At 35.2% G+C, this 23,878-nt stretch overlaps 1 protein-coding gene across 1 annotated transcript in view; it reads right to left on the bottom strand.

Moving 5' to 3' along the window:
- The window catches only part of CLSTN2 (calsyntenin 2), a 939,093-nt gene that overhangs the window by 860,379 nt on the left and 54,836 nt on the right, over nucleotides 1-23,878 (bottom strand). The window lies entirely within an intron of this gene.

The raw sequence follows: 23,878 nt of genomic DNA, 5'->3' as shown, positions 1-23,878 counted from the left end.
TCACCAAAGCAAATGCCCCTTCCCTTGAAGAAAAATCTGGAATTATACTCAAAATTATAAAACTGTATATATACTCTTTGACCCAGCAATATCACTATTAGGTCTGTTTTCCAAACTGGTCAAGGAAAAAGGAAAAGAAGCTATATGTTCTAAAATATTTATAGCAGTTCTCTTTGTGGTGAGTTTAAGATTTGCGAAGTGATTTACTTATGCTAACTCACTAGTAATAGCCAGTTTCAAAGAACTGGAAGTTGAGGGGATGCTCAATTGTGGAATGGTTGAATATATTGTGGTATAAAATTGTGATGGGATACTACTGTGATATAAGAAATGATAAACAAGTTTATTTTAGAAAAAACATGGAAACATTTGCATCAAATAAAGATTTTCTACTCGCAATCCCTTTTTGCCTAATTTTTACGTGACCCTGAGTATAACGGTATATATCATAGGTATACAAATGAAATATTTACGATAATAAATCATAATTTTGCAATCCCCACATTATTACATGATCTATATAGGGTTGTGATCCATAATTTAAAAAGATTTTGTATACAGTATCAGCAATATTGTTCAAAGAATAACTGTGAATGATTTATTCTGAGTATTACAAATACTCAAATCAATTAGAAAGGACCTATGAAATAAGTAAGTATACAGAAGTATACATAGTTTGGTTTTACTTATATATGTATTTGTATATATATGTATATATACATATGTATGTGTTTATACATATCTATCTATTTTTTTAACTACCATCTATGTCAAGTGGTAGCTTTCTCTAGTGAGAAGTGGAGAGGGAGGAAAACAGTTTAGAATTTAAAACGAAACCAAAAAAATTAAATTAAATTTACATATGTGTGTATGCTCCTTCCCCTTGCCCACTGACAACTGAAGAAAGAGAAGCCCTAGTTGACAATGGAAAGAAATCAATCTAGAATTTTAGATATGTCTTGGATAATCCATACATAGATACTTGAGAGCTGTTACTAATGAATTAGGATAAGTAAATCACTTTGCAAACCTTAAAAAAACTACTCAAATACCAGTTATAATTATATTTTTTAGAGTATGCATGCAGTTTGACTAAAAGTAAACACAAACATACTATATGGGTAGTCATTAGCAGTGCCTGAAAAAGAGGAGTTAGCGCTTTTGATCCATCAGGCATTTTGGTTAGATCATGTGGGCCTGTGACTATCCCCTAAACAATTCCTCCCTCTCTAACAATGTCTCCAGTGCCTTGTCCGAAAAACTCACTCCCTAGAGGCAAAAGATGCTTTAGAGAACCAATCACAACACAGGTAACTGTGAGGGAGGCAGGAAGTTAGCTGGGGAAACTAACTGAGCTTCAGTCCATTGGGACTCTCAATTCTGAATCACAACAGAGAAGTCATCCCTCTCCTCCATCAAGTTGTTCTTACCAGAAGCACTGGGACAAGACCTATCCAATTCCCAAAAGAAAGAGTAGCATCAGAAGATACGAAGGCTTACAGATAGTAAATGATATGTGGCTTTAAGAGCTAGAGAACCTAGTCAAGGGAATAAATCCAGAATTTAAAAGGACCAGCCAAAGCCAGGACAAACAGAGAGTGGCCTTAGAATATTAAGGATTTCTCATCAATGATGGGCTCAATCCCGTGTTTTCCTCAAGACTCAAAAAATTGATTTATATCTTGGTCCATCTCTAGGTATAATTCCTCTGGGGATAAAGCTAATGGAAACTCCAGGAACCAGCAAGAAGAAATAAAGCTGTCAGCTTGGGGTTCTATCCAAGGCAGGCAGGGGATAGGCAAATCAAGCCAGAAGGATTCAGAAAGCTCGAGGTAGTAAAATGTGTTCTGTGTTTTGGGGAAAGGGTGCTATCTTCACATATATTCCCTTCTTAATCCAGAATTTTGGGGGAATGTGACAAATACAAACTGGATTATAGAATGAAAGGTATATTACCTAAAACCTATACAACTCACAAGCAGGAAAATTATTGATCAGATATTTTGCTACTTGCAAAAAGAGCCAATCCTATTCTGGACACCATCTGTGCAGATAGCATTCCTCACATATCACCCCAAAACCTTTATGGGTTTGGGGGTGCCATCTCACCTGGATCACTGGTAAAGGCTTGAGGCTGTAACAGAATCAGGCAAGAGAAGGTCCAGGAGAAGAACCTGAAGTGACCAAAGGAATTGCAGAGGCTGAAGGGCAGAATGAAAAAATCTTCCCTGCCAAGCTGATTAACAAAATTCCCTTACTTTAAAAAAATGCTTATCTACCTCAGTAGCTACTGTTCTTTTGATTCTCATCTAATTCTCTAAATTAGCTCAGAAAATGACTTCTCCCTCTCTTTTAATTATAAAATTTAAATTAAAATTTAAAATATCTATTAATTATAATTCCTGAGATTTTTCTAGCATTGGATTCTTCTAACATGTTTTCATATTTATTATGCTGTGCAAGAAAAATCAGATCAAAAGGAGGAAAAACACGAGAAAGGGAAAAAAACCAAGCAAACAAACAACAACCTCAAAAGGTGAAAATATTATACTTTGATCCATTTTCAGTCTCCATAGTCTTCTCTCTGAATGCAGATGGCTCTCTCCATTACAAGACTATTGGAACTGACCTGAATCATCTTACTGTTGAAAAGAACCACATCCTCAGAATTGATCATCATATAATCTTATTGTTGTCATGTACAATGATCTCCTGGTTCTGCTCATTTCACTTAGCATCAGTTCATGTAGATCTCTCCAGACCTCTCTGAAATCATTCTACTGATTGTTTCTTATAGAACAATAATATTCCATAACATTCATATAACATAACTTATTCAGCTATTCCCCAACTAATCCACTCACTTTCCAGTTCCTTGCCACTGCAAAGAGGGCTGCCACAAACATTTTTTGCACATGTGTGTCCTTTTCTTTTTTTTATGATTCTTTCAGATACAGACCCAGTAGAGACACTTCTGTGTCAAAAGTATGTACAGTTTGATAGCCTTTTGGGCAGAGTTCCAAATTTCTCTCCAGAATGGTTGGATCAGTTCCCAACTCATCAACAATACATTCGTGTCCTAGTGAATCTTTTGTTAATGAAAATAAGATACTCCAGCAGATGATGTGACCATGCCATTTACTAGCTTGCCCATCTAAATTGGTAAGTGAGTCTCCCTCTGGGCTTAGCCTTATCAGTCCTTGTTTAAGTTCTTTTTAGGCCTGAGATATAGAGTTCAATTCAAGAATTCAAATAAGGCCCTAAGTGGAGTTACTATCATGATTCATGGCTTTTGAAATAACTATTTCTGGAAAACCCCCAAATGTAGCTCCAGGTACTTGTCCATGGTATGGGAACCAGCTATATATCCCATTCTCATTTTCCTAGAAATTCAGAAATTTCGTACTGAAAATGTCTTCAGAAATAAAGTCCACAGATCCCTCTGCACACTGAGAATACTTTTTTTTTTTAGTTAAGGAACTGAGGAAGTGAGACTATGAGATGGAAAGTGTCTAAAAGCACACTACTTATTAGTGATAAAACGGGGATTAAAATTAATTCCTCTTACTAGGCCAAGGCTTGGTGTTTTGTTTTGTTTTGTTTTTTTCCCTTTTCTCTAAGAGAAGGAAATTGCAAATCACTCCAGTATCTTTGCCAAGAAAATCCCAAATGGCATCACAAAGAGTCAAATAAGACAACAATAACAAAAGAATAATATAGGAACAGCTATGCTGGGTCTGGAGCAAGAAGATTCATTTTCTTAAGTTCAAATTTGTCATCAGACACTTATTAGTTGTGTGACCTTAGGAATGTCCCCTAATCCTGTCTGCCTCAGTTTCCTCATCTGCAAAATCTGCTAGATAAGAAAATGGCAAACCACTCCAATATCTTTGCCAATATGACCTCAAATGGGGTTATATAAAGAGTCAGATGAAACTAAACAACTCAACAACAGGGACAATATTTTGACATTTTTATGTTCCCAGGGTCCCCATCCTTCTCAACAGTCTGATCTTTGCTGTTCACTCAAGCAGAAAGTCTCCCATAGTAGTGGAAAATTCAGTCTGATAGAGCCCCAGGGGAGAAGTCTGAGGGCAAGGAACTCATTGAACTTCCAGAACTGCATGGAAGTGTTGAGAGGAGGTACTGGTAACAAAAATCTTCAGGGACACCCAGTGACACAGTGTGAGCCAGCATTCCATTCTCAGGTCATTCTTCAATTGACTTCTGATGACTTTTGCTGCTCTCCTATGTGTGGTACTGCTTGGTACATAATTTGAAACATTAGGATTTGGCAGAAAGGCTGAAAATTCAGCCCAAACCAATGTCTCTTCAGCCATTCCCTGCTCTTCTAAACTCCAAGAAGAGAAGAGAAAAATCAAAGAACAGGAAGAGGAAAATGCCAGCTTAAGAGACCAAAGTAGATCAGATTCCTGCTTTTACAAGGCTCTCTTCCAGTCTCAGCCGACTCTCCATGACTCTATTTGGAGTTTTCTTAACAGAAACTGGATTGATTTTTGCCATTTCCTTCTCCTGTTCATTTTACAGATGAGAAAATTGAAACAAATAGGGTTATGTGACTTGCCCGGGGTCACACTGTCTTAGGATAGATTTAAACTCAGGAAAATGAGAGTTTGTGACTGCAGGTCTGCCGCTCCATCCATTGAGTCACAATGGATGGTAGTTTACAATCTAAAGGATGGCCTTAATTAACTTTCTTATCTTTGAGGAGGCTAGAACAAAGGTCAATGAACAACAGGCAAAGAGAACAAGTATCAGTACCTGAGTAGTAAGCATTAAGGTTACTCCAAGAAAAGAAAGCGTAGTGTGGACTTCCCTTCTCTGAAGACTATAGAGTACTTTATGTACAAGATGCTCAGCATTTGGGCAACATCGTTTAGTGGAACATGCTTCAACTGGTATCAAAAGAACTGGCTTCAACTGGCTTAATAACTGTATAATCTTAGACAAGACATTACTTAAACTTCTTTAGGACTCAGATGAATCATCTAATAAAAGAAGGGGCTGGACTTCTAATTTCAAATGTGTGATCTCAGGGTTTGCGCTTAAAATGTTCTAGTGATAGGGAGGACTTTGGACTAGATCCTTTCCCAAGTTCCTTATGAGGGTTAGTAGTTTATTTTTCTCTATTAAAACCTAAAATTTAAGATAATAAGATATATATTTTCTCTCTCATGACATGGCTTTAATGTTTCATAATAGATCATTAAGTCACTGTGGCCCTAAAATATAGTCTAACCACTTAACCCTTGACATAAAGAAAAATTCCCGCTATTTTGATCTTTGATTTCCTTTGAATCTCATGGGGATTCCTGACAAACTACAGGAAGTGATGAACCCATTCTCTTCTAACTTTATATAGGCAAATAAATAAATAAAAAGCTAAAAAAAAACCCACACTCTGTATAGACAATGAAAGATCTGTTCTAATTAAAGCAATATTAAACAATAATAACTGTCCTATAGTTTTATGGCAGTGCCTATAATCACATAAATAAGCATTTTATATCCAATTAACATTTTATATTTATTCAATCCTAAAACAATCTAACATTTTTATTAATCAAATAAAATCCCATTTAATAGATTTGGTTGCTTTAGCTTTTTAAATTAGCCTTGCATAAACTAACATTAAATCCAATTGCATACTATATTGTCTAAAAAGGCTAATAAGTATCAGATAAGACTTTCAGATGTAAGGTGTCTACATTTGTCTGGGATGTCTTAGCAATAGAATTTAAAGCTGGAAAAGATCTTGAACCATATGCCAAAGACAGAAAAATATTAAAGATCTTGTCCAATTTTTAAATTTTGTAGATGAAGAAAATGCAGCATGAAAAGGAAGATTATGTGCCCAAAGTCACACAAGTAATAAGTAGCAGAACCAGGACTAAAACTCAGATCCATTCAATTTGAGATTCAATGTCCCTTCCCTTTCCCCATGTTACCTCTCAATGGTTAAAGCCATGAGGATGTAATTTCTACAGTTTTTCAACCTTGCTCCAGATACTTCTAACTGTGAAGAGCAAAACAGCTCTATGAACCATTCAGCTTACCCAAGCCAAGAGCAGGGTCTCTATCTGAAGCAGCACTGGGTTAGAAAACGCTCTCCCTGGTATGTTAACTTCCAGAATAACCACTGTGAGCTCCATGTGGTACACACTCCCCAAACAACTGGGGAAAAGCCAGTCTATGCCATTCAGGTTGCAGTGGATATAGTCTATCCTTCTATTTTGGACAGCTAGGCGGGATAGAGTACCAGGCTTGGAGTCAGGACCACTCATCTCCCCGAGTTCAAATCTAATCTCAGATACTTACTAGCTATGTGATCCTGGGCAAGTCAGGTAACCCTTTTTGTCTTAGTTTCCTCATCTGTAAATAAGCTGGAGAAGGAAATGGCAAACTGCTCCAGTGTCTCTGCCAAGAAAACCCCAAATGGGGTCACAAAGGGCCAGACATGACAAAATGATTGAATAATAACAATTCTTATATTTATCTCCTTAAGGCATATCTCTTAGGCTGACAATTTCTTAATTCATTCTTCTTTGTATCCTTAATAGCCCAGCATTATGTCTTGCAAGTAGTAAATTTAAATGGCTGCTACTTCTGATAATGATTTATTCTCTCTCTCTGTCTCTCTGTCTCTCTCTCTCTCTCTTTATCTCTCTCTCTTTATCTCTGTCTCTGTCTCTCTCTGTCTCTCTCTCTCTTTATCTCTCTGTCTCTCTCTCTCTCTTTATCTCTGTCTCTGTCTCTCTCCCTCTCTCTCTCTCTTCTCTCTCTCTCTATCTATCTCTCTGTCTCTCTCTCTTTATCTCTGTCTCTCTGTCTCTCTCTCTCTCTTTATCTCTCTCTCTTTATCTCTGTCTCTGTCTCTCTCTGTCTCTCTCTCTCTTTATCTCTCTGTCTCTCTCTCTCTCTTTATCTCTGTCTCTGTCTCTCTCCCTCTCTCTCTCTCTTCTCTCTCTCTCTATCTATCTCTCTGTCTCTCTCTCTTTATCTCTGTCTCTCTGTCTCTCTCTCTCTTTATCTGTCTCTCTCTCTCTTTATCTCTGTCTCTCTCTCTCTTCCTCTCTCTCTCTCTTCTCTCTCTATCTATCTCTCTGTCTCTCTCTCTTTATCTCTGTCTCTCTCTCTTTATCTCTGTCTCTCTCTCTCTTTATCTCTGTCTCTCTCTGTCTCTCTCTCTCTATCTCTCTGTCTATATCTCTCTCTATCTCTCTCTGTCTCTCTGTCTCTCTCTCTTTATCTCTGTCTCTCTCTCTCTCTTTATCTCTCTGTCTCTCTCTGTGTCTCTCTCTTTATCTCTGTCTCTGTCTCTCTCTCTCTGTGTCTCTCTCTATCTATCTGTCTCTATCTCTCTCTGTCTCTCTCTGTCTCTCTCTTCCTCTCTCTCTCTCTCTTTATCTCTCTGTCTCTCTCTCTCTTTATCTCTGTCTCTGTCTCTGTCTCTCTCTCTCTCTGTCTCTCTCTTCCTCTCTCTCTCTCTCTCTCTCTCTCTCTCTCTCTCTCTCTCTCTCTCCATATACATATATATATAATGTACACATATACATATATAGAGTATGTATGTATGTATATATCCTAAGATATATTTCATATTTTCAATGCCAACTATTTGAAATTTAGTAGGAATTCATTGTGACACTACCATGTACATAGATACTCTGAGCAATATCAGGGAGTATTAAAAATTTTGAGTAAAAAACTATTTTTTTCAAGGCCAAGTTAGATTTACTGACCATATAACACTTGCTTTTTCTAATCCTTAGTTTTATCATTTATATTTGGCCACAGAAAGTGAGGCAGGTGACCTTGCACAGCCCTCCTTTCCTCACTTAAATCCAATTCACCTGCATATCATAACATCACCTCCCTGGTGTCATGGTCATCTTCCAGAGTGAAGGACAAATAACAACAGTCACCCATAAAATGAGGATAATTAAAAATGCAGGTTCTATTTCACCAAATGATTGTAAGCAAAGCACTAAAAAGTTGAATTAAAAAAAAAAGAAAAACAACCATAAGCCATTATCAGGGAATTTAGATGATGGATTTTACTAATTTAGTAATTGTTTCATTTATTGTATCTGCATTCCCAGTGTCTGAAACACAGTTAACTGCTTAATTGTTGATTCTATGATTGAGTTTAAATGATACTTCAAATATAATTGGAAGGAACTTTAGATGTCATCTTGGTCAACTGCACCCAGTCAAGAGACCTCTCTAGGTCTAATGTCATATGACTAAAATAAGTCAGACCTGGGATTTAAACCCATACTGTCTGATTCCAGAGCCACTACTATTTCCACAGCACCATAGGAATAAGAATAAAAACAACATTCAGTTCTTCTGAGAGCTACATATTATAATAAATAGAATATAATTGAAAAGAAAATGTGTGAGGTCTTCATCTTCAAAGATTATTATTCCTTTCAAAGGAACAAGTTTAGGAAACTCAGAGATACTAGACTGTCATTTCCTTCTCCAGCTCATTTTATAGATGAGAAAATTTAGGCAAACAGGAATAAGTGAAGCTTCACAAAGATAGTGAATGTCTGAAGCCAGATAAAAACTTGGATCCCTCTCCCTGTGCTCTTTCTCTTGTACCACCTAACTGCCCCATGATAATAATAATCAACATATGAAGGGATGAATAATCTAAATGGTTTAATAAAAAGAAAAGTGAATTTGGAGTCCACTAAAATCCAGCTATGTCACTGCCATGGAAAATTAACTTGCCCCTCTCAACAGTTTCCCTATCCATAAAATAAGGAATTACTTCTAATAAAGAGAATGATCTCTAAGGTTGCTTCCAGTTCTAAATCTAATTTTATGAAATAATACAAAAAACTGATTGTGTCTAGCATATTCTCCAAACACATTCTCTTTACTCTGTAAACAACTTCTTTTTTTAGCTTAAGAACCACAATACATCCAAAAGGAGAAGGAAAGTAAGACATTTGATAGACATGAGGTGCAAATGAATGGTAAGTGAAGCATAATACCAGCTATTCAACAGCTGCAATTATTTAATGATACAAATATACACACTAATAATATGTTTAAGGACCAGAACAACAAAGTAAAATGAAAACAGGGCAGAAAGCTCTGGTGGGAAAAAGTAAAAAAGACAATTTTCATTTCCACCTCTAATAATAATAATTTTGGACCAGACTGAGATGATTTCAATGATTTAAGGAACTCTCAATGAAGAAATTCTTATCATAAAGATCAGCACCTGCTCTACAACTTATAATTTTAGAGAATTGTCTGGTTCCTGACAGGTTAAATGACTTACTTCAGGGTTTCATTGCTGATAGATTGTAAGTTCCTTGGGAGTAGAAATTATTTCATTTATTATATTTGTATTCCCAGTTCTTAGCACAATGACTTCCCCTTTAGTAGGCATTTAATAAATGCTTATTGATTTACTGATTATGAGAGACTGCTGTAGTGTAACAGGAGAAAGATGGCCAAGGAGACAGAAGTAGTAGCAGTTGTGTCCAACTCATTGTGACCCCAGTTGGGGTTTTCTTGGCAAAGATACTGCTGGATTTGCCATTTCCTCCTCTAGCTAATTTTACAGATAAGACAACTGAGGCAAACAGGGTTAAGGACATTGCTCAGAGTTGCATAGCTAGTAAGTATTTGAGCTCAGGTCTTCCTGAAAAAGAAATTGCAGTACACTTTGGGGATACAAAGACATCATAATTTCTAATTCAAACAAACAAAAAAATTAAATTCTACTGGAGGATTTTGAGATGGATCAGAAAAGGTTCCTATAGGATGAACTTTAAAGGTTTCTACAGATTCCAGGAGACAAAGCTGGGAGGAAGGAAGGACTGTACTGATCCTCACTGTTTTTTTTAAGATAGCTAAATAGTTAAGAGGTTTCATTTTGTCTTGTTTGTTTTTGAAACTGGGTCTCTCTAAATTCCTAGAAATAAAAGTTCTACTCCAGAGTCCAATTCCAGGATTGATTGGCATAGAAACTTTAACCTGCTTCATTTTTCTGACTTGATCTATGGTTCAAGTCTCCTCAAGTAGCCTAGTGGCTCTCCTCTCCTGGGAGCTCACCATATTGGTCCCTGATTTAGTGTAGATCCCCAACTTTGAAACTCAAGAGATCCACCAGACTCAGCCTTCCCAGCAGCAAGGACTACCCCAAGCTCAGAGAACAATTTAGGTAGACCCTCCGGACATAAAGGACAAAATCTTTTTTATAACTTTGTACATGATGTTTATACTTCATCAACTATAGTTCCTCCATTATAGTGGTAAGCCTTTCTGTACTGAAATCCAAGCCAGTTATTGGATTTCAGAAATGTATGTGTATAAAAGGGAATGTACCTAAAAACTTACAAATATAAGGATATGTGTGGATTGAGCAAATCAATCAAATCACCCCCAAATACTTTTAAAGTGTATCAAAGTTAGGAAGTCTCTTTTAGGCAAGGGACTTGACACTGTCCTGAGAAGCTTTTATTTAAATAAAGAAGTAAGGGAGTATAAATTTGGCAGTAGAGAGGAAAGATAAGGTTTCTCATTGAGACCTGAAAAAGAGAAAAGAGAAAGAGAAAGAAGGGCTGTGGAAGAGAATGGAGAAATCAAGAAGAGTCATCATCCCTAAAGGCATCTTGCAGCAAAAAGCTCAGACTGCCATCCCTTCTTCAAGGACTGAGAGAGTTTGCAAAGTAAAAGTTAGCTCTTTCCAGATCTTCCTTCTTTAATCCTTACCTGTCTATCAACAGAAACTTTAATAAATATTTTATACTTTATGCTTTATATCTATTTACAGAAACTTTAATTAATATACTATACTTTTACCTTTATACCAAATATTTCCCATCTTGACCACAGAGTGACTAGAGGTTAGAAAGAGAAAAGTATTATAAAAATAGAGGAGCAGAATCTTACCTAAATGTTTAGAATTTTCCTGATGGAAACTGGGAGTGATTGTGGTGACAATCTTAACTTTTTTTTTTTTTTTTTAATAAGAACTCCCTAAAAGAGCAGATGAAGAAACCACCTGGACCTGAAAAGTAATATCATATCGTCCCTACACTTAAGAGCTAATTATCAGAGGTTATTGTCCTTCATTCTCAAAGAGGATCATGACATCAGGAAGGGGATGCCAGGACATGCAAGTGAATTGGATTGAGCAATTGGATTGGGCAAGGTCACTGGCCTCACTTTCCCCCCAAGAGCCATCTGGGAGCAATGGCAAGATGTAGATCAGGACTGATACAAACTGCCAGAGACTGCATTATATTAGCATAGCTTTTAGGAACACAGGGTCATCACTGTCCTGTGAGATGGCAATAGAGCACGGCTTCCATCCGATGTGAGATTAGTCTGCCACCAAATAATCAGTGCATTTGGTGTTAACGGAAAAGTTGCTGGTTAACTTGTAGTTTTGAGATTCTTATTGCAAACATTACTCTCCCCACTTTCAGGTGAAAAGACTGACACCAACAAAAGCAAAATGACTTACCCTGGGTCAAAGAACTCAATGGAAGTTAATAATAGAACCTGCATCTGCTCTTTTAATCCTAGGTTTCTTTTGCTATAACTTGCTGAAGAATAGTTAATAGGGCAAGAGGGATAATAAGATGGGTAGGTTCTAAAATTTTTTTAAAAAACTATTTGTAGTGCTGCTAAATGACTTGAGTCATCTGGATTCTTCCCCTCTTCTTTCTCATCTCCCCCCCACCCCCAAAAAAAGAGCAAAATATAAAAGGCAATTTGAATGCCACTCCCAGCTCTGTGAATTCAATGAAGTCTCTAGGGCTGCACTCAGGTTTAAATGTTTTCAGAAAAACGCACGTTTTTTAACATTAATAAAATTAGAAAGGCAGAAAAATGTCTGAGTCAGTTTTCAGGCATTAAATAAAGCGCTCTTGCCAATTCCTTGTTTCTAAAAATTCCAGGTTAGTACTATTCATTCCCTATGTGAAACTTGCTATCTTCGGTACTTTTCAAAGCAGTTAACAGTAATGGACTGCCAGCCCGATTGAGGTGGTAATAGGTTTACAGGGACAAAATCAAAAGCAATCTATTTAAATTATTTCAACTCTAGCCAGCTCAGTGACTGAACTCACCCGAGGTTACATGGAATAACCTATTGCTCTCAAGGACGGCAATCCAATTTCTAGTGCAACTGGTCACCTCGATAAATCCCCACCAGAATGGGCTGACAAATTTGGAGGCATTAGACCAGGGACTTTCTTATCACTTGAGGCTAGCTAAATCCAAAGAGTTGATTACAACCATATCACACTGGTCTGTTTTGTTTTGTGCTTGAAGAAGGAATGTTTCTGCTAGGTCTGATTTTTTTCTTTTAATTTACAAATACTTCTTGTATCTATAATACAACCAATTTTCAATCATTTTTGTTAATGGAGGACTTCAGTCCCATTTGAAAGGCCTTGTGACCAAAGGACCTTTTGACTTGTATGGATGGGGAGAGCTATAAAATAATGAAGTAATGGGGAAAAGGGAAGGGAATCTTTGGGAAGAGTTGAGAAGGGAATGATCTCTTCATATGCTTTAAAAAAAACAACTTTTCTTACTGCCTATTTTTTTTAAATGAGCCCTTTTAAATGCATGGAATCATAAAATTCAGGACTGGATAGGAACTTAAAGATTATCCAGTCTAACCTTCTCATGTTTCAAATAAGGAATTTGAGACTCAGAGCAGTTAAGAGATTTTCCTCAAGTCACAGAAATAGCAAGTGGCAGAAGAAATTGAACCCATTTTATATATATATATATATATACATATATGTATACATATACATATACATATGTATATATGTTTGTGTATATATATATACATACACATATATTGGATTTAACGTATATTTTAACATGTATTAGAATAGCTGCCATCTAGGGGAGGGGGGGAGGAGGGGAAAATTTGGAACAGAAGGTTTTGCAAGGGTCAGTGTTGAAAAATTACCCATGCATACGTTTTGTAAATAAAAAGATATAATAAAAAAAGAAAAAAAAAGAAATTGAACCCATATCCTTTGGCTCCAAATTGGTGACTTTTTGACTATATCATATTGCTTTGCTTCTTTATATTGCATCAAAGAGAGATAAAAATGACTGGGAGTAGGATGGAGTCTGCTTGAAGGTGTGTGTGTGTGTGTGTGTGTGTGTGTGTGTGTGTATGGCTAGGAGATGTGTTTCCAGGCCATATTTTCTTCTTTTTTTTTTTTCTACAACTCTACCATTTTGAAAGCATGTGTATTCAGAGTCACAAAACTGAACAATAAAATGGAAGCTTATAATCTGGACAATCAGTATCTCATTCTAATTTGTCAATTATGTCAATTTGATCAAATATGGTAGAGTACTGAAGGTTATCTCAATATAACTTAACTTTGATTCCTGAATCATTCTGTCATCTTAAAATAAAATGTCGAGGCAGCTACCTGGTGCAGTGGATAAAGCACAAGCCTTGGAGGGTCTGAATTCAAATTTGACCTCAGATACTTGACACTAGCTGTGTGACCCTGGGCAAATCACTTAACCCCAATTGCCTCAGCATAAAAAAAAAAGAAAAGAAAAGTCAGCTAAAAAGCCTTTTCAAACAGGCTTATTTTCTGTTAATTGTACTAACTCTAGTTTCCAAATCAAAGAATGTTGCCTTAAAAAATATCTTTGTGGATGATCTCTGAAATAAAAGGAGAACAAGGGAGGTACTATATAACATTGGAAACAAGAAAATGCCCCAATACCTGAAAGAAAAAAAAAGAAGCAAGAGGGTAGAATGTGCAAACTGGAGACTAGCAATTTTGACTGACAATTCTTGACAAATTCTGAAGAGTATTATCTAAAGAATGACTTGTAAATATATGTAGACAAGAAAGTGGGGATCACAAGAACCTAGTATGGCTTCATGAAGAACAGGAAAGGTCACTCTCTCTCCATTTCATCAAAAGATTGTAGATTAATAGCTAGAAGGGATTTTAGAGGTCATGAAATCCTATCATTCATTCCATTTTGGAGTTATGGAAACCATCTCTCAGAGAGGCTGGTTCACTAAAGAACACATAAATGGTAAATAGTATAACAAAGTTTTGAACCAGGATCCTATGGTTCTAAAGCCAAAGTGCTTTCAACTACACTGCCCTGGATGACTTTTCTGTTTCTTTCTTCCTACCTTCCTTTCTCTCAGTCTTTCTACAATATTATTACATTAATAGATTAAGGAAAAGACATAGTCACTATATACCTAGATTATTATACTACTGTTTTGAACAAGGTGGAAAGATATGTAGGCTAGATGGTTATGGGAAGAGTATTGTATTGGAAGTGATGAGATACTTAGCTTCACATCCAGTCCTTATCAAAATTGCAAAGTAAGTTGGGGAGTAGCTTACAGGATGAATAATAAAGTAAGATTACAAAAAGTTCTAAAAAGGTAGAATGGTATAGTGAAGGAAACAAAATGAAATTTAACAGATAAATTTAATGTACTGCACTTGGGTCCAAAAAAAATTAATTATATAAGGATAAAGAAGCTAAGGCTAGACAACATTCCATGTTTAAAAAAAATCTAGGAGTTTCAGTGTATTGAAATCTCAATGGAAAAAAGTATTATATGATATTCAAAAAAATGATAAAGCATCCTAGTCTGAATTGTTATAACTGATATTTACCAAGCATATAAAGTTTGCAAAGCCCTTTTCTAACAATTTTATGAAGTAGGTGATGCAAATATTATTTGTTTTTTTAAAGATAAGGAAATTGAGTTTCAATTTAAATGACTTGTTTATAGCCTTATAGCTAGTAAGCATGAATTCAAGCAAAGGTCTCCACTCCAAAATCTGTGCTTCTCCAAGAAAAAAATATTCCATCTAGAGTATCAGAGATGCTAATCCTGCCATACTCTTCTCTAATCAGATTAAATCTAGAGCATTAGATTCAATTATATATGCCACATTTTAGAAAGGACAGTGACAAACTTGAACATTTGTAGGGGAGGGCACCCCAGATGGTGAGAAGGAGTGCAGACTATGCTATAAGACAATTAGTGGAAGGAACTAGCTATGCCTAGTTAGAAGAAATTAAGCAGTAGGAGGAAGGGACATGATAGCTATTTTCAAGTATTTCAATATTTCTCATAGGGAATAAGGATTAGACTCATTCTGCTTGTACCCAAAGGTTAAAAATAGGAGCAAATGGCAAAATTCAGAAAGAGATAGATTTAGACTTCCCATAAGAAAAACTTCCTAACAATTTGAGCTATCTAAAAGTGGAATTGCCCATCCAACCAAAAAGAAGCACTGGTATGTAAGATCAGGTCAAGCTGTTGATCTCTAAGCTTGGAGGCCTGACTGTACAAGTGTTTAATGGACTATAATCTAAGGTCTCCTCCTTTCCTTCAAGTGGGCAGAGTTTCCTTAAAAACTCATTTCCTCTCTTCCTGATGTAGCTTTCTTTTCAAACTCCTATATGCTTTTTGTCTTCCAAGGGAAAAAGGAAAAAAAAAAAAGTGCTTTTATCCAGTCATTTCCTTTTGGGGATATATTAGTTCTCAAGATTCAAGAATTTATTAGAGCTCAAGTTTGCTAGCTCCAAGGCATGTAACTTCTCACCTTAAACACAGAAAGCACATATAAACACAAACATAAAATTAATTTCAAAACTGTTACTTTTCCGATGAACTAAATTAGTTTTTTTTTTCAGACATAGCATCCATTGAAGTTCTGAAATATACTAAGAGTCTTATATTTTCAGTTATGCCATTGTTTTGGCCAAAAATGTATAACTGTCTATAGTAAATATACCATATATATATTAAAGTTTATGTTTAAATAAAATCAATATAACTGATTAACAAGTAAAAGACTTATTTTTGTTTCTGTCAAAGAACTGGTTTGATGAAATACAACAGAGTTCAAACGTATTTGACCAACATTTTTTAACCTTGTGTTAAAAGCTTAAAACAAAAAAAGGAACATTTGAATGAAAAAAAAAACTAAAATCCCTCAATTTCATTTTTTCAAATAGCCTAGAGATGGACAAAGGGGACAGGACGTTAAATGAAGAGATAACTCATGAGCTTATCCATTTTTCCCTTTGAAAGAGGAAGGTGAAAGGGAAGAGTATGTCATTAACTTTTTTTTTTCTCAGTCCAGTCTTGAACAGCAGAACAGCTTTTACCAGATCAAAGGACAAACTTAAATCATTCTCATCTCCCCAATTGTGGATTCACAGCAGCCACTTGTAGTACCCTATCTGTTGATAACTATAATATAGATAGATAGATAGATAAATAACTCCATATTAATTTCTCTCTCTCGGAATGGCCTTCCTGGATTCTCATTTTCTTGTTCTCACCAAGCCCTTTGCCTTCATGGTTTAGATAATAGGTATTTTGATTCAATTTATCCCTTATTAATTCCAAGACTCCAGGAGTCTAAGGAATTCTAAGAAAAAAGCTCCCACATTTCATGTTCAACTACTTGACTTCAATTCCTTGAAAAATTCTAGTCAATATTATTAAAATGATGCCTAATGAGTATCTAGTCAGGATGGACCTGAATTCAAATTTAGCCTCAGATACGTACTAGCTATCTAACCCTGGGCAATTCACTTTAATGCCAGTTACCTAAAAATAAACGTTATATATTTTTGATAGTTACTAGATGAGTAGATCAGGTAAATCTATAGATGCAGTTTGCCAAGACTTTTACAAAAGCATTTGACAAAATTTTTCATGCTATTCTTGAGGACAAGAATTTTATTAAATTTTATCTTATTAGATTCAAGCCCTTGATTCTAGCATGTTGAGATGTTTTTGGATTTTTGACTTATTCAACATTGTAAAAGTCATTAATGAATATTCTTTGATCCAGTCATTCAACCACTCCAAACCCACGCAAATGCATTTTCATTTAGCCCACTTGTGGAGAAGGAGGCATGTTACCCAAAGACATTATATAGCAATATTGGGATCTAAAAATATCTCAGTACGCTAAAATGGTGGATTGAATCTGTTAGATAAAATTCACTTTCATATTATAAATCTTATATGCGTCACGAAATTTTCCTTAACTACTATTCCATTAGATAATTATTTCCTTTTCTCTGTGACTCTCTCTTGTCTCACCCCTCTCCCAATAGCTATAACTCTGCCCGTACCATTAATTAGGTATTTAATCTTACACTTCTTTATGATGTCTCTTATATTATTGTCTTCTATTTCTCTTTTAACTTTTTAAGTATATTGAATTTCCCACTGGAATATTAGATCTTAGAAAGCAGAGACCACATCAGATTTATTTCTATTCCACCTCCTTGCCCCTTAGAGCACAATCCTAAGCACATAGTAAATGTTTGATAAATTTTAAATTGGCAAATCAATGAAATATAAAAAACCCCATGGGGTAAAGCCTATGTCAGTCAACAGTAGACAAGGACATATTAAATATTTACTATTCTCCACACATTATACCAAAATCTGGTTATACAAAAAGGTAAAGACAATCCTTTCTCTCCCAGAGCTCATATTCCAATAAGGAAGACAACATGTAAAGCATACAATATAGAGAAAGTAGATATAAGAAGATACTAACACAGCTGAGGGGACTGGAAAAGACCCTCATATAGAATACATATTTTGAAATAGATCTAAAAGGAAGCCAGGAAGAAGGTAATAGACAGAAGTAAGGAAAGAAAATGTGGTACCCTCAACAGTAATAGGAATTTCAGAAAAGGCAAAAGCTTGGTATAAAAGATGAGTTCTATTTTGCCAAGCTGAGTGCCTGGGGGAACTGTCCCCATCTCTAAAGGTGCAGGGTTTTGGGTTTTGTTATTATTTGAGGAAGGGACCTGAACACTTCCTGTTATACTACTGGATATCAGTTGTAATTGATCTAAAATCAAATGTAGGGACTGGGCTAAATGAGGATACACTTTTTAATGGGAAATCTCCAGTAGGCAATAAAATAGGCTATGTGAGTGAGATGAATTCCTCCATTCTCTAATATTCATTGTTCCCTCTGACACATTTTCCCTTTCTGGTTAGCACTTTCAGATTTTCAAAGAGCAGTTTATGTCATGTGTTTTTGTCAGTGCCACTGTTATAAATAAACCAACAGTGGATTAATTAAAGAGATGAATCAATTTTGCAGTCTGACTTCAATAAGTTTTACACTTGGTTCCAGGGGCAAAAAAAATTAATAGTGAAGGGGAAGCTGTGTGGATGGCTGAATCTAATCACAACTGATCAAGACATAATCCTTTTTAATATGCTCATGCTCAGGAAGACATTAGAATGCTATATTTCTATTTCAAGCCATCCCAAATATCCAAAGATAATAAGATATTATTAATTTGGTGATCTTTCTTTCAAAAGCTAACAAATATATGAATCTCTTCAAACAAACAAACAAAAAAATTGGAACCTGCAAAAATAACATGGTATCTGACAATAATGAGTACATTAAATGCTGCCTCATCAAACAAGCACATCCAGCAAATGTTCTATTATACAGTAGAAGAAAGAAAAATGACCTCTTGGCATTCAGAGAATTTTAAATTTAACAGGTCTTTTAAATTTCCTGAAACAGACTTTAAATCTATATGTTTTTTACTATTCTAGACCTACACTGAACAGCATTTTCAGTGAAATAAAATTATTTCCAATCCCTAAAGTTCAAAACATAATAGCTTAAAGATTCCCTAACAGCTGTGAGGTCTAATGTGAATGCTTTTCAAGGTCTCAAGATGAATGTGCAGCTCATGTAATGCTACTGATATGAGGGAGAACACAACTCATTTCTGTCCTTGGAGCTCTTTCAAGCATGCTGCTGCAGATGAGACCCACTGCTGAAATATTCTTTTCTAATTAAGATTTTCATGCAATTAGATCATTTAAAATCAAATCCCAAATCACCTTAGTCTCCCCACACCTCAAACCAGTTCTTTATTTCTAATAAGATAATGCCATTAGACTGAGTCTTCTGTAGAGTAATAGTCATATACCCATTAGCATTAAACTAATGTGCATGATCAAGGATTATGGAAAGGTAGATGCATGTAACCTGGTAAAGATGGATCAGCTATAACAAATTGATAGCCACTGTAAGTGTAATAGCAGCCCAATCTCCCTGCAAAAGTTCACATGAAGAAGGGAGCTGTGCAAATGCTCAAGGAGGGGAAAAAAATGCAAAGGCAGAGTTGCCCTCCCCCAAAGGAAAACAAAGTAGGATTTACATGGTGCAAGTAGCTTATTAAAAATCAATAGTGACTAAGACTTGATCCTAGATTTATTTAGTCAATTGTTTTCTTTTACAAATGAAGAAATGTGATGGGCTTTATGAGCCAAGGGGCACTATGATATCTGGGATCAATCTCTTATACTTGTGAGACAGGGTGGCTCAGTAGAATCTGCACATTTGGGTCTGGATCCAGGAAGAAGTATTGAGTCTTTTCTAGGCTAGGTCTTCCACCTATGATTTTGGAATTCTGTGATCTTTATCACCTATATAGCATAAATATTGTCCAGTTAACCTCAACATTTATTAAAGAAATCTGCTACATTTTGTGAAGTCAGAGAAGATATTATTGAGCTTTGAGAAGAGCTCCTTACTAGAGGGTGGTTCCTTGGTTCCTTTCTAATTGTGCAAATTATATATTTTATATCATATGTTATATATTCACATACAACAATATTACAAATATGTTTCTATTTCACAAGATATAATATAAACCAGATTTAATTAGATAGATTTTTTAGACTTTAATAATAATAACAATCTCTTCCTGCACAGGTGGTTCATTAGGTGAATTTAACAATATGACTTTTAAAAAAACCTTTCTAGCATTTCTAGACTCAATTATCTTTCAACAGAGAGCAGAGATTCTTAATACCAAGAATTTTATTTATATTTGGCATCTGATTTGATTATCCTTTAACTATCCAAAAGAAGAGAAAGAAGAAAAAGAAGGAAGAAGAAAGCAAGAGGAGAAAAGGAGGAGGAAGAGGAGGACAAGACATTTTAACTTTAATATTTTACAGTAGTGATCATATACATTCATCAACTTGTTAGAATTTAACAAAGATTTAACCCTTGTTCAAAACAACAAAACAAAATAAAACAAAAAATCTGAGCCATATACAAAGGAGTTGATTTAATTACAATATGAAAAAAAAAGCCTAACTGAAAAAAAGTATAAATTTAGAGGAAGCAAAACAAATTATACTTTATTTTGATCTGCTAATGGGGCCTCAATTTGAAAGAGATAATCACAGTACATTTGGCTACTTTTGCGTAGCAGATAAAAGCATTATCAGCTAAATTAGATAGCTTCTCACTATATACTCATCATCTGTGGTAATAGAGAAAAGTATCAACACAGATGAACAGAAAGTGGTATGCATTTATTCTAGCTATGGCTGTTATCCTTCTTATAGTGGAAACTGAATTCCAAATACATACATTAGATACTAAGAGAAAAAGAAATCACCTAGAAAGTATTCAAGTTCCTTCTCTTTTTGACAAGTGACCTCTCTGATCATTACCAACTCCTATAAGGCATGGAAGAGCACGGGTATGCAAGTCTTTCTTTGGGAGCTAACTGAATTCCTTATGAAAGGACAAAATTTTTATTTCACAAAAGAAATAGAACAGTTTTATAAAGCTAATTAAAATTGAGTTGGCAAATGCAGGAACAGAGTTGGAAGACTGTGCTCTTTTTGTTCTTTCTATTTAGTCTGTTTAATCTCTCCAACCATTTAATTCTAATTAGATAAAGTCAGAGAATTGAACTGGCAGGAATAGTCATTGGCATTTAATTAATGTCTGGTGTTCCATTAGCAAAAGAAAGTCAAAGTAATAAGAACTTGGGCTAGCCCATCTTAAGACATTTATAATTAGCTATTGTAAGAATTATATATGGTTCTATGCAACTCCAAGGATAGCAATAAGAGAGAAAAAAAGTTGTGTTGATCATTTTTTCATGAAATGTGATTTATATTTGTACCATTTGATTATGATGCTCCTCACTCCATAACCTCTGGAACATCTTCTGCCTTCTTGCCTATATAATGCTATTGGTTTTATAAATTGTACATCCTTTAGAAAACTTTTCCTAACCTTTATCCTTCATTGATCTCTTATCTTCCTGATCTCTAGTCTAGAGTACAGCTTCTTAAACTGTGATTCTCGACCCCACATAGGGTTTTGTAATTGAATGGAGGGGGTATCATAAAATTATTTATTATCGGTAAGTATTTGCATAAAAATGTCTTGGGTTAAAAGGTGTCAGGAGCGGGAAAAAGTTTAAAAGAAACTCTGGTCCAGAGCATGGGGTGTATGAGCTTGTTTTTGTACTATTTTGGTCATTGCATTTCAATAATTAGTTCTTCCTATAATCCTTCTATTTTTTTTTCCTGAGACAATTGGGATTAAATGACTGGCCCAGGGTCACACAGCCAGGAAGTGTTAAGTGTTTGAGATCATATTTTAACTCGGGTCCTCCTGAATTCAAGGCTGGTGCTCAATCCACTACACCACCTAAATGCCCCTTCTTGTATCTTCTTTTATGTATTTAAAGACATTACTCAAGGGTCCATATGCTTTACCAGACTGTCCAAGGGATCCATGATCCCTTTCATGTCCCCAGACCTGTACCATGGTTCAAGTACCTAATTCTATTTTGGATTGTTTCCTGTGTCATGGATATTAATGTGCTATAGCTGAAATACCTAGATTTGATTTGAGCTCAGGCTCTAATACTTTTTATTAGTTGTATGATCATGAAGGAATCAGTCTCCAGTGATCAGTCTCTTCATTAGTAAAACTGAAATAAAATTTGCAGTAACTACCTTGTGAGGTAACTCTAGGAGAAGTACCTAAAAAAACTAAAACGCTACAAAGATTTGAACTATTTTCAAATATACACAAGTACAGGCTAAGCACAGGCACAAGCTCTCAACTCTTGACGGGAATCTATACACATAGCTCAGATCTCGACATTGTGATAAATTGCCCTGATTTGGTTATATCTACTTCTTTGACCTTTTACTGACCTTCCAGAATCATAAGATTCTGGCATAATTGGCATAAGCTAAAATTTTCTTCCCTGTAATTTTCATCTACTGTATTAATTCTGCCTCTGGAACAACATGGAAGATCCTTGTGCTTCCTAGTAACATTGACCCAGTATTTTCTGTTAACAGATTATAAATTCATTGAAAGAAAAGGTTGTGTCTTTTTTCTCTCTTGTCTTTTCCTGTGTTAAAAAAAAACTATACATATAATAGATTCAAAATAAATATTTTAAATAAATGAATCCATGAATAATAAAAAATCTCACTCTTTTGTGAGGTGCTATAATGATTTTTTTTAAAAAATTACATGTATATGGAATTACCTCTTCCTATAAGTTTCCTGAAAAAAATCAGGTTTTTTAATATGTAAATATACCTCATGTATTAGGAATTTCAGAACAATTCTAGAATGAAATTTGAGCTGCTGTTCACTTGTTGTTCTTCACTTTATCTCTTCCACTTGCCCACCTTTAATATCACTTCCTTGACAATTCAAGTAAGTCTCTCCCTTCTTCTAATAATAATATTCTAAATTAATATTATTAATCATGTACTTATGCTGTTACTTAATCATTTACTGTTTCATATTTTGTTTCAGGTATGTGTGTCTCTTCTCCTCAGTTGGATTATAATTATTTACGGACTAGACCAATGTTGTTAGTGGTGTTTTTTTTTCTTTTCTTTTGCCTCCATTATATAGATATGAACATATATGCACATGAGCAAGTATGAGTATATGGTCTATTACAAAGGCTACTTAAATATATTTAGGATATAATTCTGCCCAGTACAAGTCATTAAAATCATAAGGTGGTTCTAGATAATTGAACAAATATGTGGGGATAGAATTGATTGATTTTTCTCAACCCTATCCTTAAAATGATAAGGTACTCAATCAATCAATTAGATATTTTGAATTAATTGTATTCTGATAGGACAAGAAAAATTGGCCATGAGCCAGTAGTAATCTATAAATTATTAAGCAAGATATAACTAAATTCCTCAAAGTATTGAAGCAACTTTGCATTTAGCTAAGCTCCCAAGAAGAAACTGTCCAAAAAAAGGGGAAAAATTGTCCAGTTTCAGCATTGCTTAGGTTTCCTTCTTTCCCATTCCCCTTGTTGGCCAGAGAAGAACCTTATGAGTTTCAAAGGGTCTGGAGGGCACTGGACCTTCCATCTTCCTATAGGTATCCTGGCTATTTGAATTAGCTGACATAAATATTTGCATCAGGAGCAAAGGATAGATGAACTATTCATAAGGGGAAATTATTGAGCATTCTAAAAATGGAAGAAAAAGATTTCCAATAATTAGGAACTGAGATATTCCTTTACTACAAATGATCTCAAGTCTGTATGTACTTGTGGGAAAGTGTATTAGAGATTTTTTAGAAAGAGTATTATACCAACTATTGTTCATGTATCACTTTTTTATATGGTATCATCCCTTTCTAAAAACTAATTAAGGCTAGTTGACTAAACAATTCTTGACTGATAATATTTGAAAAGTATATGGGTGGCTACTTGAAATGATGGCATTAGATAATCACCCCAATTTCTCAGAGATACACCTAGGACTATGGCGAAGAAATGTATCCTTGCTCTGGGACCCAAAACTCATCCATTAGAGTTAAGAATCTTCAACTCTATATGGACTGCAAAAAAAGTCTTTAAATCCCCACCTCCCCCACAACTCACACTCCTGGCTCTATGATTTATGAAATCAGTCTGTTCTTATGGGGATATCTATCATAATGTCTAACAACTATTTTAGGACATAAAT

Source organism: Sminthopsis crassicaudata, chromosome 3 (genome assembly GCF_048593235.1).
Source record: "Sminthopsis crassicaudata isolate SCR6 chromosome 3, ASM4859323v1, whole genome shotgun sequence".
NCBI lineage: Eukaryota > Metazoa > Chordata > Mammalia > Dasyuromorphia > Dasyuridae > Sminthopsis > Sminthopsis crassicaudata.
The sequence above is the reverse complement of the archived record's forward strand: the minus strand, read 5'-3'. Positions and strand labels throughout refer to the sequence as shown.